Source organism: Lissotriton helveticus, chromosome 7 (genome assembly GCF_964261635.1).
Source record: "Lissotriton helveticus chromosome 7, aLisHel1.1, whole genome shotgun sequence".
Lineage (NCBI taxonomy): Eukaryota > Metazoa > Chordata > Amphibia > Caudata > Salamandridae > Lissotriton > Lissotriton helveticus.
Genome location: NC_136068.1, coordinates 1,381,915,707 through 1,381,938,700, shown reverse-complemented (window position 1 = coordinate 1,381,938,700; position 22,994 = coordinate 1,381,915,707). Strand labels below are relative to the sequence as shown.

The 22,994-nt window shown below is 48.1% G+C and overlaps 1 long non-coding RNA gene across 2 annotated transcripts in view; it reads left to right on the top strand.

Annotated features, from left to right (window-relative positions):
• LOC144767422 (uncharacterized) overlaps positions 1-22,657 on the top strand; it is a 295,858-nt gene extending 273,201 nt beyond the window's left edge. Inside the window, exons 3-4 of one of the 2 annotated variants that reach the window (XR_013598194.1) lie at positions 19,606-20,076; positions 22,580-22,657. This is a non-coding gene — a long non-coding RNA (uncharacterized LOC144767422). The remainder of the gene's footprint in view (positions 1-19,605; positions 20,077-22,579) is intronic. The other variant, XR_013598195.1, reaches the window with a different exon arrangement.
• Positions 22,658-22,994: the final 337 nt, after the last annotated feature.

Genomic DNA, 22,994 nt, shown 5'->3' with positions numbered 1-22,994 from the left:
GCAAGTCTCTTTTGGAGGTACTTTGCTCCCGTCGCATGGAGAGCCTTGTAGGTCAGGGTCAAGGCCTTAAAGGCAATCCGCTTGCGGATTGGGAGCCAATGCAGGGTCTGCAGCAAGCCCACTGCACTAGCGCGTCTATTTAAGCCAAAAATCGCTCTCGCCGCAGCATTCTGCACAACTTGGAGCCGCTGTAGCAGGTACTCTGGCAGGCCCAGGTACAGAACGTTTGAATAATCTAGCCTAGAGCCTATCAGGGCCTGCACAGTCAGCTTCCTGTGCTCCTCCGATAAAAGGGGAAGAAACCTCCGCAGCATCCTAAGGAGGCCGAAGCAAATGCCCGACACCCCCAGGATCTGAGACTTCATGGTCAACCCCTTGTCCATCTTGACCCCCAAGTTCTTAGCCATTTGGGATGAACAAGTTGGGGGGAACATATTAATAGGCCACCAATCCTGCCAGTCTGGCTCCGTGTCACACCCAAAGAAGAGTACTTCGGACTTATCGGAATTGCACTTGAGGCCGTTCAGTTGGAACCATTGGAAAACAGCCCCAAGGCAATCCCGGATACTCTTCCCATCAAAGTCTCCTCCTCTCTTACACGTGAAGAGGAGCTGGGTGTCGTCTGCGTAGGATACGATTCGGGCCCCAAACGACTCCGCCAACGCCGCCAAAGGGGTCATGAAGATATTAAAGAGGGTCGGGCTCAAAATAGAGCCCTGAGGGACCCCGACTCCCAGAGGCGGCATCACGGCGGAATCAGGCGGGGCCCAGACCGTTTGCCGGCGGCCAGCTAGAAAGGAGGAAAACCAGCTGAGCACCGTCCCCCTAAGTCCAATCTCACAGAGTCTTGTGAGAAGGCCATCATGAGGGACGGTGTCGAAAGCCGCCGACAAATCCAGCATCACCAGCATGGCTTTGCCCCCAGTATCCAAAACCCCTTTAATGGTTTCAGAGACCTCGAGGAGCGCAGTCTCCGTGCTGAGATTAGGACGAAAGCCGGACTGGGTGGCATGCAGAATCTCATTCGTCTCTAGAAAATTAGACAGCACAGTCTGCACGTGCTTTTCCACAATTTTCATGAGAGCCGGCAGCAGGGAGATCGGCCTGTAGTTGACTGGGGCCTTTGGATCCAGACCAGGCTTCTTAAGCAGCGGGATGACCATTGCCTGCTTCCAAGCCTGCGGGACCACTCCCTGGCTCAGCGAGAGATTCAGCAACGGGTTAGCCAACGGATTAATCACCTCCGCCATTTTCGCCAGGATTTTAGCAGGGCACGGGTCCAAAGGCGAACCCGATTTCAAGTTGCCCATAAATGCTAAAGAGGCGTGCGCAGATAAAGGTGGAAACACGCCCAGCGTCAAGCCTGGCGGAGCCGGTGGAGGTCGGTTGGCCTCATCTCCATTCATTCAATCAATCAAACAGAAGTGGTAAAGAACTGCTTTCCACCTCTGAGGGTATCCAGGCGATATGGGGTGGGGTGGGGGAATGTGCTGCTGAAAATGATTAGTTGAAGAGCCAGGTCTTCAGGTACTTTTTGAACTCTTGTGGGGGAAGTGCAGTGTTGGACGGGGTAGGCCGTTCCAGGACTTGGCCACCAGGTGAGAAAAGGCGCGGACTCCCCTCCTGCTTCTGTGAATGCTGGGTGTGGGCTAAGAGGAGGGATGAGGAACGGAGATTGCTGGTTGGTTGTTGGAAGTTCACTGTGAGCCCGTGTTGTGAAGAGCTTTGTAGGTGGGGGTGAGCAGGTTGAACTGGCAGCGTTTGCTAACGGGGAGTCAGTGTAGAGGTTTGAGGTGGGAGAAGTGTGGGTCCATCTCAGGAGTTCAAGAATGAGTCTGGCTGCTGCGTTCTGGATGGTCTGGAGTCTTTTTAGTTGTTGAGCTGTGAATCCCACATAGAGGGAGTTGCCGTAGTCCAGGAGTTTGGTGATGAGGGCCTAGATGGTGGTGCGTCTGATGTCGAGGAGGAGCCATTTGAAGTGATGAGGAAAGATGCAACTATTAATGCATAAATGATGCCAAAAAATATCAAGGGTGAAACGGTATACAACCTTTACAACGCAACTTTTACAACGGCCTACCATTACCACGCATTTTTTACAACGCAGGATCCATTACAACGCATACCATTACAACGCATGTATTTACAACGCAGGTACCTTTACAACGCATACCATTACAACGTAAGTATTGGTAAGTATATAATTTTATTAAAAATATTATAAGTTTGGGTTTTTGGGTAAAGGGGTATTTTTAGGGTTCAGGGTCAGTTTTCAGTTTTTGGGTAAAGGGGTATTTTTAGGGTTTAGGGTCACTTTTCAGTTTTTGGGTAAAGGGGTATTTTTAGGGTTCAGGGTCAGTTTTCAGTTTTTGGGTAAAGGGGTATTTTTTGGGTTCAGGGTCAGTTTTCAGTTTTTGGGTAAAGGGGTATTTTTAGGGTTCAGGGTCAGTTTTCAGTTTTTGGGTAAAAGGGTATTTTTAGGGTTCAGGGTCAGTTTTCAGTTTTTGGGTAAAGGGGTATTTTTAGGGTTCAGGGTCAGTTTTCAGTTTTTGGGTAAAGGGGTATTTTTAGGGTTCAGGGTCAGTTTTCAGTTTTTGGGTAAAGGGGTATTTTTAGGGTTCAGGGTCAGTTTTCAGTTTTTGGGTAAAGGGGTATTTTTAGGGTTCAGGGTCAGTTTTCGGTTTTTGGGTAAAGGGGTATTTTTAGGGTTCAGGGTTAGTTTTGGGTTTTTGGGGTACAGGGGTATTTTTAGGGTTCAGGGTCAGTTTTGGGTTTTTGGGTAAAGGGGTATTTTTAGGGTTTAGGGTCAGTTTTGGGTTTTTGGGTAAAGGGGTATTTTTAGGGTTCAGGGTCAGTTTTGGGTTTTTGGGTAAAGGGGTATTTTTAGGGTTTAGGGTCAGTTTTGGGTTTTTGGGTAAAGGGGTATTTTTAGGGTTCAGGGTCAGTTTTGGGTTTTTGGGTAAAGGGTAAAAATTAAATATAATTAAATTTAAATTACATTAAATTAAATTTATTAAATTAAATCAAATTAAATTACATTAATTAAATTAAATTAAATTAAATTAATTAAATTAAATTAAATTACATTATACTAATTTTAATTAAATTACATTAAAAAAAATATTATATACTTACCAATACTTACGTTGTAATGGTATGCGTTGTAAAGGTACCTGCGTTGTAAATACATGCGTTGTAATGGTATGCGTTGTAATGGATCCTGCGTTGTAAAAAATGCGTGGTAATGGTAGGCGTGGTAAAAGTATGCGTTGCAACGTCATACATCCGGGTGAAACAACGGCAAAGAGACAGCGGGAAAGATCATGATGGCTTGCAGCAATGTGGGTTAATTTCTCTTCTTCAGAGCAGTAATGTTCTGAGGCATACCCGAAACTAAGAAACCCTGGTAAAGCCAATAAGTCTGGCCTTGGCAAGCTAGTGTGATGGTAACTTTTTTATACTATATTTCAAGCATTTGCCACAAACATTTTAAAAGAAAAACATATTTGCCTCTGTCTTAATATGGCAGCTGCATGCTTGCAAAATATCTTTTAATAAAATAATCTAAATAAAAATGAAGAAAACACTATTTAGTTTTAATGTACATCACAGTAAAATATCAATTCTTTTAGTGCAAAGAAAAGATAGTATTTGCTTTGAAATATTTTATTGTTAAGACAAACTTTAAGACACAAGGTTGACTAAAAAATAAAAAAGGACATAGAAAGAACAGATCATTGCCAAAGAAAAGCCCACTTGCCCTGATACTGAGGTGTACCTAAAAAAGTAGAAGTGCACAAGTGCCAAGGTATATGCAGTCTCAGAGTATAAGAGAGCCAGTGGCTGACGTGGACAGACTCAGTACTCCGTGTTGTATGCTGAGGTGGGCGGAAGCAGAATGTGAATGTCAGTTGAACCGACCATCGTCAAAATGGCCCATTGATGGATAGGGGCTATGTGTGAGTCTTTAAAGATGAGCGCTTTAAATGCAATTTATAGGAAACTTTGAAGAAACCATTTATAAAAATCCACACAAGAAAAACACTGGAGAATTCGCACACAGAGCAAGATTTCAAGGTGCAAACTATGAAGTTTAAAGTTTAAAGTTTAAAATATTTATTAAGCGCAGCATACACCTGAGCGGTTTCTTGGCGCTAAAGTAGAAGGCGACCGACTGAGCGAGGACAGCAACTAAAACGGCAACTGGAAAATAGGCAATTTACTAGAGAAGAGCCTAAGGAAATAAAAAGGTCTTCAGAGCTTTGCGGAAGACGGAGTAGTCAGTGAGGGACCTAAGATAAAAAGGGAGAGAGTTCCAGAACATAGGGGCAAGAAAGGAACATTTTGAGCCCCCCTGTTTTTTCTTCCGGTAACGGGGCACAGCCAGGAGGAGTTGTGCCGAAGAGCGGAGGTCTCTGCCAGGGACATAAGCCTTGATGGCTGAAGATATGAATAGGGGGGCCAGGCCAGTCCTGGCCTGGAACACCGTACAGCCTAGTTTAAACAAGGCGCGTTCCCGCACCGGGAGCCAGTGAAGAGTTTTCAGGAGGGGGGAGGTGTGGTGGAATTTAGGCAGACCAAAGGCAAGGCGGGCAGCCTGGTTTTGCACTAATTGCAATTTACGGAGGCTGTACTGAGGGATACCATTGTACAGAATGTTCTCGTAGTCCAGGCGGGACAGGACCAGTGCGGACATAATTAGCTTAAGTGCAGGGAAAGAAAAGAAGCGGGAAATAGAACGGATAGTGCGGAGAGTAAGAAAGCAAGAAGAAACCACAGAGCCAATCTAGGAGTGCATAGTGAGTTGATTGTTTAGCTTAATACCAAGAGTCTTAACAGAGGAAACAGGAGTAGGAGGAGAACCAAAAGAGGGGGGCCAAAAGAGAGAGTTCCAGGGACTGGAGCAACCACCCGTCACCACAAGTTCCGTTTTATCGGGATTGAGTTTCAGGTGGTTGAAGTTCATCCAGTCCCTGATGAAAGATAGAGTAGATTGGAAATTGGAGATTGAGTCAGGGGTAGAAGAAAGATTGAAGATGAGCTGGAGGTCATCGGCATAGTTATATACCGAGACCTCCAGTTGCTGTAGGGCAAAGATGAGCGGAGCGATATACAGATTAAAGAGTAAAGGAGAGAGAGAAGAGCCCTGGGGAACACCGCACTGGACCTGGCAGGGGGTAGCTGAAAACTCCCCAAGATGGACCGCCTGGGTCCGGTCCCTCAAAAAGGACGAAAGCCAGATGAGGGCTGATCCTCCTATGCCCGCCGCCTTGACACGGGAAAGCAAGATGGAATGATCCACCGTGTCAAAAGCGGCGGACAAGTCAAGAAGGACCAGCGCCTGAGGTCTACCGGAGTCCAAACCCTCTCTGAGGGTGTCTGATACTGACACCACCACTGACTCTGTCGAATGCCTTGGACGAAATCCCGCCTGACATGGGGCCAACCTCCCGTTCTCCTCGGCAAAGGAGCTGAGTGCAGATGTAACATGCCGCTCCAGCACCTTCGCCAGAAAAGGGAGAAGGGAGATGGGGCGATAGTTAGCCATCACAGAGGGGTCGGCTCCCGGCTTCTTCAGGATAGGGACGATGGAAGCGGCTTTTAACGATGGAGTGACAACCCCTCGGGCCAGTGAATCGTTAAGAAAGCCCAGAGGGGGCAACGAGCAGACAGTATAAATCTGCCGTAAGATATGAGCCGGGCATATGTCAGATGGGGAGCCGGACTTAATTTTAGGGAGGAGGGACACAAAAAGTTCTTCAGAAAGAGGAGGAAAGGAATTAAAAGAAGCTGGGACAGGGTGGGAGAGAGAGTCAACAAAAGAAGGGGAAGGGGGGGGGGGATGTTAGATTTAATTGTCGTGATTTTGTCGACAAAATAGAGATTCAGTGAATCGCAAAGTTTCTGGGAGGGAGGGGGCTTGAGTGTAGTCCGGTCAGAGAACGCCAACTCATGGGTGATGGCAAAGATCTCCTTTGGTTGATTCTCGGCAGCAAGAATTTTCGCCGAGAAATATGCTTTCTTGGCCTCAGTAATTTTTTGCTTGTAGGTCCCCAGGAGGAGAACGTAGCGGGTCCTGGTTTTCAGGGAGTAATCCAGTCTCCACTTGCGTTCAGCCCTTCGAACCGTAAGCTTCAATTCCTTCAGCTCGGTGTTGAACCACCGATTGGCGTCTTTAGGGCGCCTAATCGAGGTACGCCGGAAAGGAGCTAAACGATCGCATCCTTCCGTGAGCCATGAATCAATGGCTTTGGCTTGGGCTGCGGAATCAAGTCCCGATAAAGGGGGAAGGGAGGCCCGGAGTGCGGTCGAGAGATCAGACAAGTTGACCTTGCCCCAGTTGCGAGCCCATGAGTTTTTGATGAGAGTAGGGGTCTTGACCAATGAGAGACTAAGGGAAAATGAAATTATAAAGTGATCGGACCAAGTGCAAGGGACAACAACCAGCGTGGAGAGGGTACAGTTAAGAGACCAGACCTGGTCAAGGATGTGCCCGTGAATATGAGTAGGGGTGTGAACAAAAGAGATAAAATTAAGAGAAAGAAGGGTTTCTGAAAATTCCTTAGATGACACACACTCCTTAGGGTCAGAAGGCCAATAATTAAAGTCCCCGAGGACTAGAGCCGAGGCATAGTTGACCGCCAGGGTGCCAAGTAGGTCTTGAAAGGCCGGGAGAAAGGAAGGAGTTGGTTGAGGAGGGCGATAAACGAGCACTATGGCTAGATGGGGGGAAAGGGAGGAAGAGCGGACCACCAGATAGTCGATTCCGCCAAGGGAGGGAGAAGGGAGGACTTGAAACTGGAGATCAGAGCGGGCAATAAGAGCAACGCCTCCACCCGCTTTCCCGCCAGGGCGGTCTGCGCGGATGGCATAATAAGTCGAGAGAAGGGTAGCCAGGAGGGAAGGGAGGGAGGCTTCAGTGAACCACGTTTCCGTCAGCAGTAGAAGGTCGGGTTTATCAGTATCTAAGAGAGTGAAAAGTTCATGGTGATGTTTGACAGCCGATCTGGTATTAAGTAAAATGATAGATAATGGGGGAGAGTACGAATCACAGGTGGTAAGTGGGGCAGGGGGCGGCGGTGACGCGTGAGGGAGAGGGTAACCAGATGGGCAGGCATGACAGGGGGAGTTGCAGCCCAGCAGTGCGATCCGATGGATGGAACGAGGATCGAGGGGCCAATGGCCCAGCAGTTGGGTCAAAGCCGCGGAAGAATATTGGATGCGAGAGCCAGGGGTAGTGGCCCCTTGCCCCGATCTGCCGCGGACGGGCGCAGACGGGCTTAACTCTGGCGCAACTCCGGCGCGCCTACGTCGCGCCCGCTGCGCTCGTCCGCTGCGCTGACGCATGAGGAACGTCTAAGTAGGCAGTGACGCGGTGGGGGAGGAGTCGGGAGGGCGGGGTGGGGTCAGGTTAAAAACAAGATTGCCGTTGGCCGCTCTTATTCAGCGGGACGGTGAAGGAATAGCCAGGTAAGCTGCTAGCAATCAGCAGAGTAACAGAATTAAAAGAGCCAAAATATGAGTCCTGCGCTCAGCGCGAAGCCCTCCGCCCTCTGCCACAGGGCTTAGACAACGCGCGAGGGGAAGGGGAGGAGCCTAAGTAGGCAGTGACGCGGTGGGGGAGGAGTCGGGAGGGCGGGGTGGGGTCAGGTTAAAAACAAGATTGCCGTTGGCCGCTCTTATTCAGCAGGACGGTGAAGGAATAGCCAGGTAAGCTGCTAGCAATCAGCAGAGTAACAGAATTAAAAGAGCCAAAATATGAGTCCTGCGCTCAGCGCGAAGCCCTCCGCCCTCTGCCACAGGGCTTAGACAACGCGCGAGGGGAAGGGGCGGAGCCTAAGTAGGCAGTGACGCGGTGGGGGAGGAGTCGGGAGGGCGGGGTGGGGTCAGGTTAAAAACAAGATTGCCGTTGGCCGCTCTTATTCAGCGGGACGGTGAAGGAATAGCCAGGTAAGCTGCTAGCAATCAGCAGAGTAACAGAATTAAAAGAGCCAAAATATGAGTCCTGCGCTCAGCGCGAAGCCCTCCGCCCTCTGCCACAGGGCTTAGACAACGCGCGAGGGGAAGGGGCGGAGCCTAAGTAGGCAGTGACGCGGTGGGGGAGGAGTCGGGAGGGCGGGGTGGGTTCAGGTTAAAAACAAGATTGCCGTTGGCCGCTCTTATTCAGCGGGACGGTGAAGGAATAGCCAGGTAAGCTGCTAGCAATCAGCAGAGTAACAGAATTAAAAGAGCCAAAATATGAGTCCTGCGCTCAGCGCGAAGCCCTCCGCCCTCTGCCACAGGGCTTGGACAACGCGCGAGGGGAAGGGGCGGAGCCTAAGTAGGCAGTGACGCGGTGGGGGAGGAGTCGGGAGGGCGGGGTGGGGTCAGGTTAAAAACAAGATTGCCGTTGGCCGCTCTTATTCAGCGGGACGGTGAAGGAATAGGTAGGTAAGCTGCTAGCAATCAGCAGAGTAACAGAATTAAAAGAGCCAAAATATGAGTCCTGCGCTCAGCGCGAAGCCCTCCGCCCTCTGCCACAGGGCTTAGACAACGCGCGAGGGGAAGGGGCGGAGCCTAAGTAGGCAGTGACGCGGTGGGGGAGGAGTCGGGAGGGCGGGGTGGGGTCAGGTTAAAAACAAGATTGCCGTTGGCCGCTCTTATTCAGCGGGACGGTGAAGGAATAGCCAGGTAAGCTGCTAGCAATCAGCAGAGTAACAGAATTAAAAGAGCCAAAATATGAGTCCTGCGCTCAGCGCGAAGCCCTCCGCCCTCTGCCACAGGGCTTAGACAACGCGCGAGGGGAAGGGGCGGAGCCTAAGTAGGCAGTGACGCGGTGGGGGAGGAGTCGGGAGGGCGGGGTGGGGTCAGGTTAAAAACAAGATTGCCGTTGGCCGCTCTTATTCAGCGGGACGGTGAAGGAATAGCCAGGTAAGCTGCTAGCAATCAGCAGAGTAACAGAATTAAAAGAGCCAAAATATGAGTCCTGCGCTCAGCGCGAAGCCCTCCGCCCTCTGCCACAGGGCTTAGACAACGCGCGAGGGGAAGGGGCGGAGCCTAAGTAGGCAGTGACGCGGTGGGGGAGGAGTCGGGAGGGCGGGGTGGGGTCAGGTTAAAAACAAGATTGCCGTTGGCCGCTCTTATTCAGCGGGACGGTGAAGGAATAGCCAGGTAAGCTGCTAGCAATCAGCAGAGTAACAGAATTAAAAGAGCCAAAATATGAGTCCTGTGCTCAGCGCGAAGCCCTCCGCCCTCTGCCACAGGGCTTAGACAACGCGCGAGGGGAAGGGGTGGAGCCTAAGTAGGCAGTGACGCGGTGGGGGAGGAGTCGGGAGGGCGGGGTGGGGTCAGGTTAAAAACAAGATTGCCGTTGGCCGCTCTTATTCAGCGGGACGGTGAAGGAATAGCCAGGTAAGCTGCTAGCAATCAGCAGAGTAACAGAATTAAAAGAGCCAAAATATGAGTCCTGCGCTCAGCGCGAAGCCCTCCGCCCTCTGCCACAGGGCTTAGACCTTTGAAGGTTTATTTAAAATTGAGAATCAATAAAGAAAGCAGATAGTTAAGGTTAGCCAACCAATTCAAAATATTCATAATGCAAATAAATGTAAAAATTATTGGTAGCAGAAACAAAGCCCTAATCAATTCAGTGCTCCAACTGTATGGATGCCTGGATCCCTAATGCTAGTTTTTGTTGACATAGGCAAACACGGATTATGTGTGTGTGCCATGACATAGGCCTGTCTCATGGACTGCGATCTTGTTGGACCAGGAGGGTAGCCCAAAGCTCTACCCTCATAGTAGTGAAAGACTTCTGAATTTACCAGGAGTTAAGCAGCAAAAGAGGGATGGTGACAGCATACAGCAGTGGTTCCCAAACTTTTGTGACCCGTGGCTCCCTTGACCTAATTGGCAGTTGGCCGTGGCTCCCCACCATTTTTTTACCAGTGCCCCGGGGTGCCGCGGCGCACACTTTGGGAACCACCGACCTAAGGCAATTAATTTGTGTCCTCTGGAAGCTGAAACAGAACCATGTCCTCATTGGTCAATGTGAGGACTGTTATCATTGGTCAATAAGAGCATATTCTTTGAAGAGGACTACTGGGGTTCCAGGCTATCACACCGCTTTTATTATTTTAGATTGTTAATTTTTAATGAACAGACACCTAGGCTGTGACTACTTTTTTTTGTTTCAGTTAATTGTTTTCTCTTGTTGAATTGTAGTTTATTAAATTATAAATTCTGTAGTTATTTAATGTACATAACTCTAAAAAGGGGGATGGTATAGAAGATAAATATGCAGTTGATATCTCCTCCTCCTAAATGTCTTGCTTCACCAGGTGACGCTGTTGTGACGTTGTAAGATTGGTGAGAAGCCTTTGGGACCAAATTGGGTGCCGCAGCGTGGAGGTCCGGGGGGTAAAATCTGAAACTGTGTGCCGGATTCCAGCCCTCCCCTGACACACGGAGACCAGCGGACACGGGAGGATTGCTTGGGGCTTTCTGTTGTGATCCTGGGCTTGTCGTAGTCACGCCGGAACACCAAGGCGGACTCCAAGTCCCAGGATCCTCTCCGCTGACACCTGGACTGGGAGTAAGCCGCGCCCCCACCCTCAGCCAACACAAATTGACCTCGCCGCACCCGCTCCACGGGTGCCGCAGCGTGGAGGTCCGGGGGGTAAAATCTGAAACTGTGTGCCGGATTCCAGTCCCTCCCCTGACACACGGAGCAGACACGGGAGGATTGCTTGGGGCTTTCTGTTGTGATCCTGGGCTTGTCGTAGTCACCCCGGATTCCAGCCCTCCCCTGACACACGGAGACCAGCGGACACGGGAGGATTGCTTGGGGCTTTCTGTTGTGATCCTGGGCTTGTCGTAGTCACGCCGGAACACCAAGGCGGACTCCAAGTCCCAGGATCCTCTCCGCTGACACCTGGACTGGGAGTAAGCCGCGCCCCCACCCTCAGCCAACACAAATTGACCTCGCCGCACCCGCTCCACGGGTGCCGCAGCGTGGAGGTCCGGGGGGTAAAATCTGAAACTGTGTGCCGGATTCCAGTCCCTCCCCTGACACACGGAGCAGACACGGGAGGATTGCTTGGGGCTTTCTGTTGTGATCCTGGGCTTGTCGTAGTCACGCCGGAACACCAAGGCGGACTCCAAGTCCCAGGATCCTCTCTGCTGACACCTGGACTGGGAGTAAGCCGCGCCCCCACCCTCAGCCAATTTAACTCTTTCACCCATCCCGCATCGCGGGACGCGCGCGGGTCGGTGCCCGGGGCTAAGCCCGGGCAAAGGGCGGGCCCTCTGTGGCCCTCAGAGGACTGAGGAGGACGGGACGGGCCACCCCCTTTGGGGCTAAAACCGATTGTAAATCCTTTGTTTTGAAATTTCCCAACTAAGCCATGTCTAAGCCCCATACATTGATTGATATAACCCCTGTGCACACAACTTGCCAACTGTTTCCCTTGTTCAGAGAGGTGGGTAAAAATGTACCTTGCCATTCTACGATCAGTTCACTCTGTGAAAATTCCAACGCACATCCACCATCTAGTTTCTCTTGGTTGGAAGAGTTAAATAGCCTCTGTAAGGCAAACTACGTTCCAGCAGAGTCTTCCCCCACCTTACAAAGCAGCAACCTACCACTTTGTCAATGGGAGCTGGAACCCTTCCCTGAAACATATAAAGCTAACACCCATAGCGTAACACCTCCCAGGGCTACACCTGCCAAAAGGAAGCACGATGGGGACGATCAAAGTGGGAGCTTAGACAAAACTCAAAAATTAGATAAATTATCTTTAAGTCCCACACCACCCGTAATCAAGTCTCCTTTTACCCCGGCACTTGTTGAAAATCTGGACGACTTATTACCATCATCCCGGCAGGCCTTACTGCCCATGATCGAACATTTGATCAAATCCCTACTACATCCTTTGATTGACAAAATCACTACGTTGGGGGATAGGCTGACGGGGTTGGAGAATACAATCAAATCTCACCTGAAATCTCCCACACCTGCTGTAATACCTCAATGCCCTCCGACAACTGCTTCTTTAAACCCGCCCAAATTTATTACACCCCATGAAGTGGTGCTTACCCAATTATCAGTCCCCACCTCCATGCCTCCAATCATTCTCAAAGTCCCCCTCAATCCAACGACAGCGCGTCACACTCCTCCCAAACTTGAGTTCACCACCCACATACACTTATCACCAGAGGCAGCCCCTTTTGTAACTGTTCTCTCGGGAGTCCCTGAACTAACACAAGGTAAAGCTGAGAGACAATATGAGCTGATGAATAAGGTCAAGTTTTGGCTAGCTAAAAACAGACCTCTGCCCCATCACCTTGATGGTAGAATAATAAGCGTCCGGAGGGTGAGTTGGCTGGGTCCCCTCAAAAAAGACATTTCGGGTGATCTGATCCTGATACGATTTAGGAGCAGACACATCGTGCCTTATTTGCAAACTTGGTTACCTCAAAAAAGTGATGGACTTATTTGTACCTGGAACTTACATGACTTCTACCCAAATACGTCCTACACGCTTTCCCCCAGACCTCAGGGTATGGATAACAACTTAGAGGGTAGAGGAACTCATTTAACTAAGGGCAGTAGTTTTCCCGTGGTTTTTAACTGCCTCAAACCGTCGTACAACAGTTTTATGTACCGTAACTACCAAAAATTTCTAGAACACTGTTACCACTAATGATGTCTAAAAGCTGTGTAAAGTAAGTTATCACCACAGATTGTTATGCTCAACGGGAGGGCAAAAGTCCTTTTAATCTTTTAACTGTGTAACTTAAAATCAATACGTGGTTCTTGTATGCACGTTTTTCTTTTTTTATCTGTATGCTTTTATGATTTAACCTAAAATCGAATAAAGCTTTCGTCATTTGATTTGGAAGCATTTGTCGGTGATGTGTTTATTGCAAAGAGGAAACTAGCTATGCTGAAACATATTTTAGCTATAGAGGAAAGAAAGATATTGAAAACGTTACCAGATTTCAAGGACCAGGCTGATGGTGAAGAGTATAGTTCCGATATGGAGGATTCATCTGATGACGAATGTGTCAGCCACTGGAGGAAAAGGTCAGTAGGTAAGTCAGTGTAGTAGTAGAGAGGCTACTGTGACACAGCAAAACTGTGTCACAATGTTTCTGAGGGTGGTGGAACATAAGAATCGATTTGATCTGAAGTTTGTTTTGACCATTTTGGCAAAGTCTCCTTTCAGATCTGAAAATACATAATTCCTAGTGGCATCACTTACCAGATCCACTCTCCCTTCTTAATAACAGAGCTTCGACTTTAAATGAGAAGTTGATGCTGCTCGAGCATCCGTCCAAGTCCTTGCGATCTGCATTTTCCATTTAATTATGACCAATATCACTCAAAACTATGACGTGCAAAGGCAAGTCCGCTCTGTAAAGGATACTTACTCTAATAGAGCAAAGTGTGTTTCAGCGCCTACAAAGAAACGTCTCCGTTTGTACGATTTGAAAGAAATAAATGTGGACCATGCCTTAAGCATTCTTTAGATATTTGGGCGGCAGCGCGGCGCCCCTGGCTTCTCATCACGGCGCACCGGGGTGCCGCGGCGCACACTTTGGGATCCACCGGCATACAGTGTAGTGACCAGCAGGAATGAACAGTTCCTCTTTAACCTGTGTAACTGAAGTCAGTCCAACATGCTCACTCATTCAAGGTTTTGCTCGTGTGTGCTTAACTCACTCCTAGGCCTACAGTAGGTTGACGTGGAGTGCTGCACAGTGTATGAGTGGTGTATCTGCACTGCGTGTATGTGTGCCTGAGATGGGTACAAAACAGGGATAATACAGTACGTGCATGTTGAATGCATGCACTGGGTGTATATGTGCCTTTGAGTGGTACAGTACACGAAGGATATACTGCTGTGCATGTCAAGCATGTTAAATGCATGTGCGGGGTGAACCTGTAACTGGTAAGGTACATGAAGTATACAGTGCTGTGATGTGTTTGTCAGTTAAATGCATGTGCTGAGTGTATGTGCGCTTGAGAATGGTACAATACATGGCAGACTATGGGTTCCATTTTGGGAGACCTAAGGCTGCATGAGGAAACACGAGGAGCGGAGGTAGCAGAATCTCCCCAGACAGTTTTGTGAATTGCTGCGTTTCTGTAAGCTATTGGAGGGGGAGACTCAGGCTTCATCCCCCTCTTCATACACTTCAAAGGATGCTCTTTGATTCAGGGCGAGGTCACAAGGAAGAGGCCTGGGCACATCTAAGGAAGGAGTTGGGGCTGATAAGAGAATCATAAAGAGTAGGGCTGAGGCCCCGGGCTAAAGTTTTGATGCCCATATCACCGTAACTGACATCTAGGTGTGAACTCTTCACTTCCATGGCCTGTGTTGTGGGGCTATGAGCTTTGGAGTCGCTTCTGCAATGACAGACTGCTTTCAAGGGGAGGAGAGGGCAGAGGAGTGGGTACTTCAAAAAGAAGCAGACCTCCACCATAAACTTCAAATACTCAGAGTCTAAAACAGATTTGGTGTCTCGAAATGGACTACAAGAACAGGAGTTTGAGACCCCAAAAATTGCCAACTGCCAAGCAGCCAGATGGGCTGTGTCAATAGAGGAAGCCCTGCAAGACTTCTGCCTGTGACCAGGACTGGGGGCTAAAGCCTGCTAGTCTCCCACCTGGGTGAGGGGACATCACCCAGGGAATCCAAGACCCCCTGCCTGGGAGCCTGGAGTACCAGTGCCTTCCTGCTTGCCAAGACCAGTCTGCTCTGTGAGGAAGCTGAGAGAGTTAAAAGAAGTGAGATCCAGTGGGGAGCCCTGTCGAGTGGATTCCCTTTGTTAGGTGTGAAGAGACAGCTGCTCTACAAATCAGGACATTGCCCATGGGCAGTGCCATCTTTAGGGTGCTGCAACTGGTGCCACCGCACCTGGTGCCAAGTTCGGGAGGGGGCATTAAAGGCAAGGTTTCTCACTGTCAGGCTGTACAAGGTGCACTGTAAAATACTCCCAGCCACACGTCATGTCTTTCTTTTAAGTGAGCTTTTAGTTTCTGGTTTGAAACAATGTGGATATTCTTGATGGGCACATGGCACCAGATCAGCGGGTGCTGAAGAGAGGCAGCAATGCCTGTAAACCAGATGGTTCTGGTTGTTTCCCTGTCCCAGGACTGGCCACCACTCACTCTCAACAAACTTTCACCTCGTTTAACCTCTTGCGTGCTGATGACGAGCTCAGCTCATCATGCAGCACGGTGGTGCTGTGCTGATGACGAGCTGGGTTAATTACCCCGCTGTGCTGGGCGTTCCATTCAGCGGGCGTGGGCATGACGAGCTCAGCTCATCATAAGCACAGTGCCACCGTGCTGCATGACGACCCGAGCTCGTCATCAGCACAGCGGCGCCGCGTGCAGCCCCCCGCACCGCGTGGGAATTAGCCCCGCGGCGATGGGGTTAATTGATAAGACCCATGGGTGTCAAATTTGCATATTGAGTTGTGAGGCCGTGTTCGCCCTCCGTATCCATCTCCCCACGCAGAAGCCTTGGACTGCTTAACCACTTTACTGCTGAGAGCCAAGTGCTGAAAGGGTACTTGGCCATGTTGCTCAGCATCCATATTGGCTGAGCCTCAGAAAATCTTAAGTAAAAGTCCACTTGACCCAGTAACCCGTGCTTGCCCGATGGCCCTGTCAACGGATGTGTAGTGCCTACAGGAGACAGGAACCACCTAAATGCAACAACAACTAGTTTAAAGCCCACTTTAAACTCATTTGATTTGCATTGATTATTCATTTGTGCTGCAGGCAGTGCAACATAACCAACCAGCCCCAACCAGCAGTAAACCAGCCCCCACCCTGCTAGCCCACCAGTAAAATACCCGTCGCCCAGTAGCACCAGTCTGAGCCTTGGGGACTGGTGGTGGGGGAGGCACCACTTTTTACTCCAAATCCCCACCCTTAGAGAGGTTCGGGCTCACTCGCAAATATGGGGCTGCATTATATCGTATTTCAGGATAGAACTTTGTAAATATTCACACAAATCCATTTTGGATCACTCTACTCATTACTCATCAAGAATGAATGAGAAAAAGCTGAACTATAATCCATGTTCTTCAGAAAGTGGCTAAAATTAAATTTTGAAATGAAAGTATTTTTCTCACAGTTCACGTTGGAGGCTGTTTACTTGCCTCCTGCTGTTTTCTTAGCTCAGCAGTCGTATGCCATTCGTTATCCCTTTGTGTTTCTTTGACTCATGGAAATGCAGTGTAATTGGTTCATGTTGTTAATCTTTCGTGCAGGGAGAAGCTGTAAGAGGGGACGTGTCCCCTATGCAGCTTCAAAAGGCACCGATTAAGACGCGCTGTGCACAGCTTCCAGCAGCACCGTAAACAGGGTATCATCAGCAACTCAATCAAGTAAACACATGGGGGCAGATTTATGACGGCCTTGCGCCGCCGGTGCGTCACTTTATTTGACGCAACGGCGGCGCAAACAATGCGCCCTATTTACAACGTGACACATCTAGGAGATGCGTCACGTTGTAAAGCCCTGCGCCTTAAGGAGGCGTTCCGGCGTAGGGGGGGGCGTTCCTGCGCAGGAACGCCTCCTAAAAGTGGCTGAGTGAAATCTATGAGATTTCACTCAGTCACATTCAGAACAATGCTGCGTCAAAACCCTGCGCCTGCTTGAAGCAGGCGTAGGTCTTGACGCAGCATTGTGGAGATGGGGCACCCCCGAGCCTTGCTGGAGCTGCGTCGCGCTTGCGACGCAGCTCCAGCAATGCGCCACCTTTACGGCACAGATGCGTGACGCATCTCTGCCATTTTTGCCCCATGGTGCGCCGCATTATAAATGCGGCACACCATGGGTGGCGGAGCAGCGGCGCCGGATGACTGGCGCATCCCCAGGGATGCGCCAGTCATCATAAATCTGCCCCCAAGAGACAAAAATAATTTCATGTAGAGGTGATGTACACTTTTAGGAAAAAGGCAGGAGCACTACAAGCCCAAGTCAGAGTAAAAAAGCATCTGCAAATTGTGCTAGAATAGATCTTGACAACAGACAACTTAGATTTTGCATGTGGGTTGTTGTCTTGTCTATCTGTGATCATCTTCCGCAAATTACCTGATCACTTTCAACTGAGCAAGTTACAGATGCAGTCGTCCCTTTACTGTAGCTCAGAGCAGGTGGACTGATATTTTGAAGCACGTTTAAGTGGAAATCCAGAAAACTGAAACATATGTTGGATAGGTTTTAGACCTTCAGGACAATCTTTCCCTTGCTGACTATTGAGAACAATTAAACCAGGGGAATATGCCGAGAGCTTCATGTCTGAACTCTTATGTACAAACTACAAAGGACCTGACTACCCCAACATTAGATGGATTACCACCACTCTGGAAAAATACATGATAGATATAGGAGGTCAATAAACAAAGGAAACAACAAATTAAATAAAAGTCATCCTTGGATATAGTGCTGCATGATATATTGAAAGCAGTCAACAAATTAATAGCACATGTACATTAACACAAAGACTTCAGATTTCTCATGTAACCTGGCAAAAAAACCATCTTTAGCCCAGAGAAAGCCTTCTCTACACTATTGAACAAAAACCTGTTGATGATGGAGTACCATCACGTGGGTGCTGTGTCCAGCAACAAAATGAGTCTGTAGGAGTTTGCCCTTTGTGCATGTTTCCCATCCTTAGAGAAGGCATCAATTGTCACACATTGCAAGACAGGGGTGTAGTGTAGTTCCTATATTCCCAATAGGCTCTGCGCATTGAAATAATATATCCTATAAATTTGACGTAGGACTTAAGTCAATAGGTCTCTATCAAATATACTAAACTCAAAAGTGTGTGCCAGCTAGCTCAGAGGTCACTAGAAACTTTCTCGAATACACAAGAAGGGATTAGTTTCTGACAACCGCATAAACATGACAACTTTGTTTCCCCAAGAATAAGAACATATCTCTCAGAGTAGTGGAAACAATAGATAACTATTTTACTCAGTCAATCGTGCATGCTTCGTTTCTACAGAGTTTTGCAGAGAAATAGTGAGACGGGCGTTTTCAATAAAAAGGGTTTATTGAACATTCTTCTTTCTCATGCAAGAGAGGTGAACTGCTACAATCGTTAGGCAGAAAGCAAAGTATAATGTGTACAGCGTAAACTGTCATATGAAATTATACTGTAAGAGCATTGTATGGTTTCTAAGCCATAAAAATACATACATAAATAACATAGACTAAAATACTCAACTGGTGCTTCTAAAATACGCCTACCCCAATGTACCTAACCTAAGTGTAGTATGTCGGAAGAAGTAAGTATGGTCTTTTGCATAGGTTTAGTTTTGCCAAGAATCTACCAAAGGTTTCTGTAGGTTCTGATCAGCTCCATACCTTTTTAGAATGAAGGAGGTCTGGTATCTCTGTCTTGGGACTCGATTTCCCAACACCCCGCAAGGGGAGTCAGAAACACTGGAGCTGGATTCTGGGCAGAGAAGGGCAGCTTCCAGATCAGTGCGTCAGCTGGAGAGTCTGCTTCCTTCGGCACTTGCTGTAGCGAGCTGCGTTGGGCAAGTAGGTCTTCGAACTGCTCTGAATCACCATGCTTTACTATAGCAAGCGAAGGTATATTTATACCTTGAAGGTGTTTAGGAATGCCATGTTTGACGTGAAGTCGGGCATATGAACGTCATGAATGAACCCCTGAGGAATAGTTGTTCATCGTAAAGTAACTGAGTTCTTGGAGAAATCAATATTCAAGCAAGGGGAAGTCCCTAACGGCTTAAGCTGGTTTTCCAAGAAATCGTTGTGACGTTTGGTGAACGGATGGAAGTAGCCATGAATGTATTTGGGTAGTATGGGCTATGCCTAAATAAGGGCTTGATAAGGGCAACGAGAATTGTACCTATATAAGGGCATGAATCGGTAAAATGCATACGGAATCTAAAATGCCATACAACAGGGGAGAATAGCCTGACTATTATACAGATGTGGCCACCTCATTCCAGCTCAATACTACACTGTTTCCAGTCCTGAACATTAGTCTAATACCTTAATGCATGCCGGGTGTTGCAGTCTTGCTTCATTTCCATTTAACTAATTAGACTAAAACGCCAGAAAATATTGAAGTGTATGTCAAAAGTTCAGGATTGTAGACAGTGCCTTTAACCCCTCCCATGCTTATGACGGAACCGCTCCGTCACGCCCCTCGGGTGGGCTGTGTTGGTGACGGAGCGGTTCCGTCACGGCCTGCTCGCCGCGCCGATTTTGCACCAGCGCGGCGCGTTCTATTGAGCGGGCGGGGCCGTGACGGAACCGCTCCGTTACAAGCACAGCCCACCCGAGGGGCGTGACGGAGCGGTTCCATCAAAAGCGTCGGAGCGCTGCGCGGCCCCCCCCGCCCCTTAGCGTTGCGGCGGAATTGCCGCTGCAGCGAAAGGGTTAATGATCTAAGTGAGATCACTGTCACTGTAAAAGTGGCAATTATTTCAGTCAAACACATTTTTATAAAAGTCCAAGGGAAGATCATTGGAGCAGTACAGTTCCAAGTGTGACTCTGTTGTATAACCTTGACAATTTCAGTCAGAAGCACTGGCCTCTAAAAATCATTACTTTTCCTATTGCAGGAGTGGAGGCACATTGACGAGAGCAGATATGAGGAGTCAAGAGAGGAAGTGGCGCATGAAGCTTCCAAAGCCGAATTTGCAGCGGCTCTGTGACTTCCCCAGAATCCTCCAAGACCCTGTGGGCATCCATAGAGTCCCCTTGTGAAAGTGGGCGGGGATCACCTGGCTGTCAGCTACAACTCACATAGGGTCACTAAAAGAGTCTGCTATCGGCCACATATGTGGTATGGTTTGAACATTTGCAATGGTCTTGGAGTCTCCCGAGGGCTCCCTTTGGAAGCGGCAGGGTGCTGGTACCTGCCAGTCCCCCTCAACCAAATTCAGGGGTCTTACAAGGGGCCTTACAGTGGCTTTTAAGGGCTTCTGGACACCTCTGCAGGTATGCCGCTATTTCTGCCTTTAAACACCTGAAATCCTCCCAACTGCAACACTCTTCATTCGGCAATCCTTGGTGCCTGGATGCTTCTGGCGGTAAGCAGTGTTGTGCTGTGGGGTGGTGGGTAGCCTAAACTGTGGGGACAGCAGAGCGAGTGGGTGGGACTCTTGCACCAGATGGTGAGAATAATGCTAAAGTGTGTGAGACAGCTGGCTTAATATCGAAGGGTGTGGGGGTGTGGCGCCCCCTGTGTAGGTTGAGGGTTGTAGAAACCTGCTGATTTCGGAGATTCAACAGACAAGAGCCCTTCATACCTTCGGTCCTTCAGCCAATTAGCTGATGTAATCCTGCTTATGAAGAAAAGATTGCAAATCCAATGGCTCCTAAAAAATTGAGGTTGCGGTGTCAAATGTGAGGCACCAAAAGTCCCATACTTGTGAACTGGATGGCATGGATGAGTCAGGCCAGGACTTGGCCCGCATGTTATAACTGAATTTAGCCCTGCAACTGGCATGGATGGGCTTCGATCGTCTGAATTAGAATACTCTCTGAGTCTCAAGAAAAGGCAAACTGTTCTTCCTTGTCATGTTCGCTGCTGAACTTTGTCACCAAATATTTTAAAACCAGCGACAGCTCTAAACTACTGAAAAGTCCTGGTTTTATTCCGTTTACGGGCCAAAATAATCTGAGCAATGCAATATAGTTGTGCCTTGTAGTGGCTCTTTGGTCATCGCACCTTATATGACAAGTGAGGTTTCATTGGTGGATTTGTGTACAACACCTTTGCAGAGAATACCCCTACACTCTGAACTTGAGATGGCTGGGACTACTCTGCCATCTGATGTACCTGTTGAATTTGATTTCAAGCTGAGAAGCAATACGATTCCTCGATCTGTTGATGATGGAGAAAAGGTTTGGGGACTGTTGCCAAGAGGGTAGATAGGAGATGCAGTGAGGAGCATGTCTTCCATGCTCTCTGTCTCTCTCCCTCCCCCCAAATAGAGGCCTGTTTCGCCTAGAAAATAAACCATTCAAATGTTTTTTCTTCTCAACTTGCCTGAGTAACTGTGTGTCCCCTACTACAAACTCACTCAAATGTGGTTCCTCTTTTCTTAATTTGATAGAGGGGGTGCCCAAATTCAAAATGCTGAACTTGTGGAGCATTAAACAAACAACCTTTTAAGGGTTGGTAAAAGCGTTAGTATTATACAGCAGAATCCCAGCAGAATAAGTAGTTATTGCTGTTAAACAGCATTAAGGCAGTGTATGACCTAAAATTGTAAGAGGTCCAAAAAATTGAACTTCAGATAGAAGGGGTCTCACTCTATAAATCCCAAAAACAGCAGGCAGTATGTATGTATCCCAGTGCACTGGGCTGGTTTATTACCTGGGAGAAAGATATGGGAAAATCAGGGCCCTCTCTAGATTTAGTTTAGTCAGTTGTAAGAGACGGTCGAGAAGGGCCCCAAGCATGTGTGCCCTAATACCAAGTTCGTCACTATACGGACACACCGGCATCGGTCACCCGGACTCCTGGAGCACGAGTCGTACGGAAAGCTTTCCAGATCCAAGTCGTTCAGAGGGCTTTCCGAACGAGATCAGAATCAGACCCTAAGTCTGAGATATCCTGAGATCGATCCCTAAACCTCTATAATTCGCCTCAGGATCTTCTTAAGGGCAGCCAATGACACATCATCCAAGGGGAGGAAGTGGGCTACACATGAGTTTTCTAAGGTGCAGGGGCTAAAGTGTGCCTAGAGTGCAGGTGTTGTTCTAAGCTTTCCTTTTGAGGAGGAAATGAAGGCTGTTCAGGGGGTGCAGTAGGATATCCTGATGGTATGGTGACTTCTGGAGTTAAAGAGGGAGTAGGTGCAAGCTCAAATGGTTGTGGGGCCTACTCTTTGAACACCACTGATCGTTCTTCCTCAAAGCCAGAAGAACTTCCCAGTAAGTTCTACAGTCTCCTTCCGGAGTCTTTCAGTGACAGATCTTGTTTGTCTCCAGGAGTGTGCACTTTCCCTGGTCATGTGTGCTTCCTCGTCCATGCTGGTGGTGAAAAACAGTTGTTTCTGCCCTGCAGGAAAAGGTTCTCTTTTTTTGCCCCGAGTCCAGCTTCGATGAGGTTGGCTAGCCCAGTATGCTGAAAAAGACAACAAAGAAACAAAAGACATTTTGAGTTCACATGTTCAATACCGTAATTTAAAAAAACCTTATTTAAAAGGGATATTTTATCCTTTCAAACAAGTAGGTACATTGTGTAGTCTTTACCATGCTTTTAGTGAGTCAACATTTATTTACTAATATTTACAAACTTACAAACCGTAAGAAATGTTCCTATCCAAAGATTTTCTCTTGAATCAGGCATTGAAGGGAGGAGAAATGTTAGCGCCATGAGGCTTGTGTTTTTTAGTATAATTCTGTGATTACATTTTCAAAAGATGTTGTGCAACATCATCTTCAAGACAATGCCTACCTTAGATGTGAGTTTATTTTTGCAAGGCAGAAAAGATTTCTGAAATATTATGTATTACTCTCAATTTTTTTTTATAAACATTTGAAAAATAATTGACCAATTGTGTGATTTTTTATATCTTTTAGGAAAATATGGCTGGGAAGACAAACAGCGAATGTCCTCTTCCTTAACCCAAACTCAACGATGAAGGTTCTCAAGGCGTTCTCAAGGCATTTCAAGAACATTCACCACCAAATGTGGACACCCACTGCACAACAGCACATGCCAATGTCCCTCCAAATTTTGGCCTGTGCTAAGCTGGGTATCTAGACCACCATAAAACAGAGAGGAATCTTCGGAGGACCCCTTCACAAATTCTTTATAATTCTACATCAGCGAATCGGAAACCCTCTCATCTTGTCCCTGTTGTGCGTTTACATGTATAAAGGAGTGCAGGATGGAGGTGGATGCTGCTGTGGTGAAAGGTTAGCACACTTGATCACCACAAAGTGACTGACTTCCTCTTCCTTATGAATTATTCTGTCTGTCGCAGGCGGTGAA